General features: G+C 32.4%; 1 non-coding gene across 1 annotated transcript; it reads right to left on the reverse strand.

Moving 5' to 3' along the window:
* Positions 1-1,278: 1,278 nt before the first annotated feature.
* On the reverse strand, positions 1,279-1,349 carry Trnag-gcc (transfer RNA glycine (anticodon GCC)). Its single transcript has one exon. It is a non-coding gene; the product is annotated as a tRNA-Gly (tRNA).
* Between the last annotated feature and the right edge of the window lie 7,538 nt (positions 1,350-8,887).

Below are 8,887 nucleotides of genomic sequence, written 5' to 3' on the forward strand. Positions count from 1 at the left end.
TCCTCTGCCATATCGAAGGGAACACTTATAATACACCAACTTTCGTTCGATTCATGACGTTTAAGCATGTTGTAATAAACTTTGCTAAAGCTTGTGCTTAAATTGAAAGTAAACACTCATATATTTAATAATACAACCTTAAATTGTTTAGCTAATACTAAGCAAATTACTATCCACAACAGAAAAGTGCTGAAGCCTAAAAGAATACATCTCATTAGGAAACAACATCAAAATGTATGAACCTTAAATTAAACAAAAAAGAATGTAAACAAATCAATGCCATTTTTTTAAAAAAGAAGACACATATATTATAGGCTGTGATATATTTTCAATAACATTTAAAGCTGCACTCTCACAGACATACCATTTTTACAACTTTTTTAATTTTTGTCTCGGAAAGAGCATTTTTTGCATGAATATCTTTAAACAAATTAAAAAAGATTGCTGACAAAAGATCGAATCGCAGATTTTTACATTCAGTTCAAAAATTAATATTATATGGATTAAACCGTTCGTAACGGTTTAAGAAAAATACATAAAACATCAATTTTTGAACATAAAGCTGCACTCTCACAGATTTACCGAATTTACAACTTTTTTATTTTTTGTCTTGGAAAAAGAAAATTTTGTAGAAATCTGCAACCAAATGATATATGATTGCTGACAAAAGATCAGGCCGCAGATTTGCTTATTGTTCGAAAATCAATGTTTTATGGCTTAAACCGTATCTAACGGTTTAAGAACTTAAATATAAAAATCTGCGATCATTTTTTTTGTCAGCAGTCTAATATAACTGGTTTCAATGGTTTCGCAAAAATTGGCTCGTTCAAGGACAATAAAAAAAATGTCAAAACGTTCAATCTGTGACAGTGCAGCTTTAATTATAATAATCTGCAATCTATTTTTTTGTCAGCAGTCTTTTATAACTGGTTTCAATGGATTTTAACGTAAAATGGCTCGTTTAAAGACAAAAAAATAAAAGTTGTCAAAACGTTCAATCTGTGAGAGTCCAGCTTTAAAGTCTAAGGACACGCTAGAATAAGAATCAGATATTTTGGGCAAAAGCTTTCTTTTTGCATACAAAATTGAAAAGTTCTAAAAACCTACAATGCCTATACGTTGTTCCGACCATACCATTACGTGTAGATTTTTTTTCAATTTCAATGCAAACTATTTTTACAAATTTACAAAGTCAATGTCACTTGAGCGTTCCGTTATATACTGTTAGAGGGTTAAGTAAAATTTAAACCTTGGGGGTAGTTCGTTATTGTAAAAATGTGCATCGGCCGGGAATCGAACCCGGGCCGCCCGCGTGGCAGGCGAGCATTCTACCACTGAACCACCGATGCTTACATTAGTGTGAGTTTTTGCAACGTTAATAAGGACATCAATTACCTACTTTAACGTCGATAAACCACCTTGGGCCAAAAACGTTATACAACTGGAGGATACCTATAGTGTGTCGACGTTACGTTATCTACAGTGAAATGACATATATTACGTGAGTTAACGCTTATGTTTAAACATTTTTCATGCTACTTTCTAAGCATTGGAAATTAGCCAATGTGTTAAACTTATAAATTTCAATTCCGCTTCGATTAAAAAAAAATCTCATTTTAAACTTGGTTGGTGACAGGTTCTGATTAAATTGAAACATTAAATCACAATTGCTTGATATTAAGATTTAAATTGTATAAACGGCTGCGTTCCGCGAAAATGTTTCTACAAGATTATGCTGCAGGTTGGCCAGGCGTCTTTTGAGATGGCAGGTTGTGGAATCTGTCTTAGAAGTACTTTTGTTCAAAATGAACACTATCAATATGTGGTAAATTAAGGTATTATTGATCACTAATAATATATATGTATGCATATTCATGCAACAAAAACAAATTCCGTGTACTTATTTTTCAAACGTTGATAACAAGAGACTTACCTGAATGAAAACAGACTGTTTAATTGCAATGGTAGTTAAATCACGAACTATGCAAGCAAGCTATTATACAAAGATTATTATCAGTTATACCATACAGCTCCTTTCTAAATTCAGTCCTTACTGAATAACATTTAAGCGCTTGTACGAAACAACAGAACCTTCATGTTCATTTATTTGATCAAAATTAACACGAGCTCAGCATGTGGAGTAAGATGTTTAGCCTAAATATTGCGTAGCTCATTGTGTCAAGTAAGGATTGCCAGTTGAACCCACTGTTTCCACTGGCAAACGGTTGAATCCACAGTATCCACTGGAACGAATTTATTTTGTGGCAAGATTCTAGCATATCACTAATATACTAGAAATAACAGAGTAATTCCCTGCATAAAAATCACTTTCTTAACAATTACTATAACCTAGTACTGTATCAAATATTTGGAGTTCCACTTCTCTGAACAGAAATGCTCTTTCATCAGGTGAACAGATGTATTTGGGCGAAAACCGCCTGTTAGTGAAGGTGAACTCATAAGCAATATGTTTGAAAATTTTGAGGCTAATGTTTTTCAAGGTAAATACTTTTCGGTTTATTGAGCTTGGAAATGTTTACATTGATGGCAAGTTGGTTTACAAAAGAACTGCTTAACATTCCTTTGAAAATATATCAACAGGTGTCATAAATTTACCTGTACTCTGAAGTTTAATTTTGTTTTAAATAACAATTTCATTTTTTTCTGTTTATGTTTTTGTAGTAAGATTGATGCAACAGGAACTTTATATGTATGTTGTGAATATTGTGATATGCTGGCACATTTTCGTAGAGTCATATCTCAATGATAAACGGTTAACCAAAGTATTTGAAAGAATATTTTCACCTTGGCTGCAAACTTGTTTCAAGTAATCGGAAGGATTAACATAAAAGACGAGCCCCTTTGATCAGATGTTCGAAGACTCTTCTGAGACCTCTAACATAGTACAAGACAAGAAAAGATTCGTGGTATTTGTCGAAATTCCATTTGCATCTGATATATTTTCTCATTCACTCAATCACTCTAGAAATCTTTATTGTAACCTGGGACTCCAAGACGTCATAAATCTAACAATCCTTAAAGATTTTCTTTATATACATAACACAAACATTCCCTGTTTAAGTCAATTTACTGACAGAAATATGAGTGTTTTATTATAAACTAATATCACCGGATAACTTTTTACAAGGAAGGACGGTGTTGGGTACATTTAATTACGACGCCACTGGCCTATCTATTGCCTTCGGCTATAGTTCAGAGTGAACAGACAGAATGAAAACTTTCTTAAAAGTGTTCTTTTTTTTTAACCGTGTATCACTGTTTTTAACCCGGGATCTCCGAAAATCGTTTTTCTTTTTTTTTCAGAGCCAGGAGAAGCAAGTATTTAACATTAATGGATCCATTAGGCAGGAACGATGCATACAAAAGGATAAAAGTACGGACTATTTAAACTGTCTCGTCATAAAACCAAATGTACATAATGTATTGCAGTGCAAAATCACTTTTACAACACATTGGTTTTAGAGACAATCAGTGCTGAATACTTGTTTCGAATACTACTATAAATAAGTGACTTCATATTCAGTATTGAAACAATTGTCACATCAGTTGTCATGCCTCTGAAAACGAGGCATTCTTTATATAATTACATGCATCGTCTGGTTATAGAAAACTGAAAGCCGGCGGGGCAAGCGAACATTCTACCACTGAACCAACGATAATTGCGTTACTGAGTAAATAAGGTAACGTTTAGTAGGACAAAAAATACAGACGTTAACATAAATACAATGCTTGTTTGCAAATCAAGTGTGTTTTTTTGTGATCTAAACTAATAAAGAGTTATTATGTATGCACTTTAATTACCATCAAGAGCAAATTCACATGTATCAAAGAAATGACCTCTACGGTTTATAAAAAGAAAAAAAGACAAGGAAAGTTTTAATTTGCTAGTTCTTATGACCATATAATTAACATTTTGGATGAAACCATTTTCAATAGACGGACAAGATCTGCATTTCTTTCACAATTTCTCAATTAGCCCTAGTATTCTGCGCTTTGGAAGATCGGTTCAATTTTTGCCTCAAATAAAACACGTTTATAAGCAGAAGCCATTTTTTTATACCTATTTACATTCGCCTTAGAAAAAATAAACCATGTGGAACAGGACGACGAATTTAAACAATGATATAAAACGTTGCAAATATCAGTTATTCTTTCATGCAAACGTATGTTGTTGGTTACATTTTTTTTATAACAAATACTCAATTGCAGAAGATACTGCTAATCTTTAACGGAAATTAATTATTTAAATGGTTTATAAGTATTCGTATTGATTGCATACTTACTTTTGTTAATGCAGTATAAACGCAGAAGGGTAAGTGAGCAAATTATCGAAAAGCGCTAGCGCGCTTTATTTACATTGAACGCCTGCCCTAATACATTCATGCATATACCCAGCATAAATGTGATCTATCCTTTCTATCCGTATAAATAATTATCCATATTGCCATTTTGTCTTTGATCTTTAACAAAACATTGATCAATATACGAATGTTTGGTACATTTTACAAAAATCACACATTAACCAAAAAATCGTCGCAAGATGCAAAATAATCTCTGTTGTGTCAAAAATTCAATTACAGTGGAACAGCTATATCTTCTTATCGTTAAAACACGTGAAGCTATTTATATACTGCTATTTTTCAAATTAGACACCATGCTGATTTTATTTCGTTTTAAACACTTTTTTCAACTCATTCGGGATGAATGGCATTGTGAACCTATTTAATTATTAATTCATTACTGTCTTATACGTTAACAGATTAGCTTATTCATTTCGTTGTCTATCAACTGTCATGATGTATATCAACAATGTCAATCATCATTTTCGAGAATATATATTATATCAATTAAGAGAAGTTGGTTAATATGATGGATGCAGATTTATATCTGAGAACTTTTCTCTTACAAAAAAAAGTTTATACTGAACGTAGAATAGGAGTGTTTGTGATAAAAGCCTTCGTTCGGCAACAGATACATAATAAATGGCTCAAATATTAAATTCTAAATCATCATACATGCCAAATGTTTTGGGTGGTTCTTCTTAGGTTTATTAATAAATTAGTTAATCAAAATAACTTAATTAAAATTTGGTTTGAACTTTGCTTGTGTGTTGTTATTGTATGTGCTGTTGTATTGCCGTCAACAAAGTATAATTATATTACTTTGGCTTGATAATCATCCATAATGGTTATTCACAAAACCTAGATATGAATTGCAGTTCTGCAGACTAAATAATCCCTTCACGGTCACCTAGCTATCAACCAAACTGAGCTTGCTGTTGCATACCTTTGCTGTACTTTGTGCGATCCTGTGTGGTCATGTGTTGTATGGAATAACAAGCATAGAGTCGTATAATATTTAAACATACGGAGTTTCCAAAAACTTTAATACTTTCTTTCTTTTGACCAATGATGTATTTTTTCGATAGGTCAATAGTTGCTTTCTCGCAAATCGATCAGGAAGAATATTAAAAATTTAATAGGGTAATAAGAACGATTTGATCCGGGAGGTTGTATTCGACTTGTGTGAATCTTTCAAATCTGGATGTCACGAGGCGTTAGCAAAGTGAAATCAAAATCTGCAAATATCCAGGAGAGTCGAATACAGTCAATAGGTAGTAAAATAAACCCTTCTATTTTATATATTACAGGTAAGATCACTTAACATAAACATATTTTCATGACATGATCGGGATGTAGTACGGCCCTAATGCATATTTTGCGACACGTAAACACGTATTGTGTGTTAATTATTGGTTGGTATAGTAACGATAAACATAATTTTGCTAATGTAGAATACTGAACAAAGTATCGACGCGCATTTGTGTACCACGCAGAATTTACAAAAACCCCACAAGAAACCATGATATATATAACTTGACGAGAATAATATTCGAGCACAGTAATACATTCAGATATTTTTCGGATTGATTTCAGCTACGCATTCTCTTAGATATATATATGGATGGATATTTCGTGATTATGAAACAAATTTGAGATACTTTGAAGAAACGTTAGAATGACGTGACTGCTCGATTAGCAACACTCAACTATTCGGACTCGGTTACTGTAATGTTTAGCAAAAGAATATATATATATTATTTCTTGCATGAAAGACACACGCTTTCCTAGGTATAGTAATCTCTGTCTCCCCACCATTGGTATGACAACTCATTTGCCGCAACACACCAATACCGAATTGTATTTAAATAGATAATTGAATGTTTTGAAAAGAAATGTAACGAGAAGAGCATTTTTCGAAAATTGATATCTTTTTTAAAGACAAACAGTAAATAAATGTGCAATAGCTTTATTTTAAAAACCTAAAACAGGGATATTTCTAAGGAACTATTTGACTTTGATTTCAAGTCACTGCTATGTGACGCCAGTAACCAGGTAAGAGAACATCTGAACAGCGACAAACATTAAGTGCACACTCTTACTTACTAATATACATAAAATGTGCCCTTAGTCTTATTTATTGGTGTCAATTCTTGTATACGTGAACTAAGCTATTATTAACTACTTATAGATGTCTATGCTAGGATTTAGCAATATTTACTTAAGTACTTAGCATTTTTACCTTGTCTTTACCAAATTATGTGTAACTTTTTCCAGACACTAGTGGATACTAATAATATGGTTACACGGATGATCAAAACCAAAAGTGGTAGCCATAATGCGTTGATAGACCCCGAATATATCGATCAAAAGGTGGGTAACGGAAGTAAATAGTCAAGTAATGGACAAAAATCTATTTTAGCTTCTAAAGCGCTGGTAAGATTCAGTAACGCTTTTTGTGCAAAGATAGTTCTTGTTAATGAAGTTATCTTAACTTCATTTATCGTTAATTTGCTTTTAGTAATAAAAAGCTTATGTCAACACCAATTACATCATGTGACACATTCATTAGGCAAGACCGACGTCCAAACGGATGTTACTCATTAGCACGTAATGAGGAATTAAACGCACATTCTCATCCAAATTATTATACTGTTAATATTTTATTCAAATTCGATCATAATTTTTATGATGATCATACTTTTAAAATCAAAGCAGGTGTGGTTTGTTTTATAGCCGTTTGAAGAACACTGGATAATTACTAACATAGTGCCATAATTCAACGTGCCAAAAGCGTTTAAAATTACGAACGGCTACCTATAAACCTCAATATGTTGATTATATAATGTGTGTACAGCTATATCGAATATGATGGGTTCGTTTTTTATCGAACAGTGTCAACCAATTAGTTTAAAAGTATCCACTTTACATAATTAATTGAAAAATATGTCAGATCATATCCGATTTCAATCTGATATCTAATGTTTCCCTGATCATCGTTTTTATGTTTTAGCATTGAATGCCCCTTCTAGTAAAACAGTAAATATCAAAACTGAACGGTATTACCAATGGCAAGCAAAAAAATGACAAGATATTAAGACTTTAGTACGTCGCACACATTATTTTAACAGAAACAAGCCAACTATAAGATACTTGGGTTTTGTTTGCAACATCAATAATGTAGATAGCTACAAAAATGGACAAAAAAGACAGTTCAGATGATGTCACATAAAAAAGAATATCCTTCCTAAGCAGCACGGTTTGTACTACAACTTTCATTATATCTACGGCAATACAAAATGAACAAAAGAAATATAATTCCCTGGTTTTCCGTTGTTTATTATGTTCATGTACGGCTTTAAGATTTTCCCTTGTCAGATATTTCGCTCATTCATACAATAAACCATCTACTCTGTTATTATGTGTTTTGTCTTCAACAAGTGTCTAGCCCGCAGTACTGATTTATTATGGTACAGATCTGAGCGTTCTCCTTTGGTGAGGTTACCCGGCAATTCATGCAATAAATCATCATCTAGCCATTTATAAGTAAAGAATGAAAATTAGGACATTAGATAACAGCAATTAATTTGACAATGCCCTTGCTTCCTAAACTAACTAATAGGGCTAAGTGTGGGTTATTTATCTACCTCGTATTTATCTATATGAGTAAGGCTAAATCCTTATTATAACATCATTGTTTAAAATTCTAATTTCGACTCCAACCTCTCGTATTATAACGACGGTAATAATGCACATCGAACGAAACATATTCCTTTATTGTGTCGGTTATTGCAGCCTTAATTAATATCCTTACTGAATGGACTGACCTTTAACGTTCTTAATCACTCTTATTTCACTTTGACAGGTTATTTGCATTGTAACACAATAAACGAAAAGTTGGATGTTTGGAGGCAATCTCATCGAAACTGGCAATAAAACATGCCATTAAAACCCGCATGTGCATTTGCAGTTAATATTGACTCATAAAAGATTAAAACATATCAAAGCCATAGAGAATCTAATCGACTTTAAACTGAAATAAAAAAACACGTTCTAAATACTCTTCGGAATCGCAAAGTGCATCTATTTTCTTTTAGCCTTACGAAATTCACTTTAATCCTTATTTAGTATGTATTCGTTTAAAACTAAGAAGTTTTGATGACAAACAAAGGTTTCCGAACAACCTACATAATGACCCCCTGACAGAAAATGAAAATGTTTGAAATAATAATATATATTGTATTTTGCTGCGCAGTTCAAGTACGTTTCTCTTATCATATCAGTTTGGCAAAATATACAATATAACGTTGAGTGGACGCGTTAGCACTGAATATATTTAATAGATCCCAAATCATAGATTGGTGCTTTGATTCAGTTGTGTTGACGTTGTTTGATTATATAATGACTAAAGGTGACAATTCTTATTCCTGTTGATTTGTTTACAAATGCCGATAGGGAGAATTTTCACGGAAAGGTAGATTGTAGGAAAGGCACACATTTGCAATAATATATATCTAAATAATAAT

This window comes from Mya arenaria, chromosome 7 (genome assembly GCF_026914265.1).
Source record: "Mya arenaria isolate MELC-2E11 chromosome 7, ASM2691426v1".
Classification (NCBI taxonomy): domain Eukaryota; kingdom Metazoa; phylum Mollusca; class Bivalvia; order Myida; family Myidae; genus Mya; species Mya arenaria.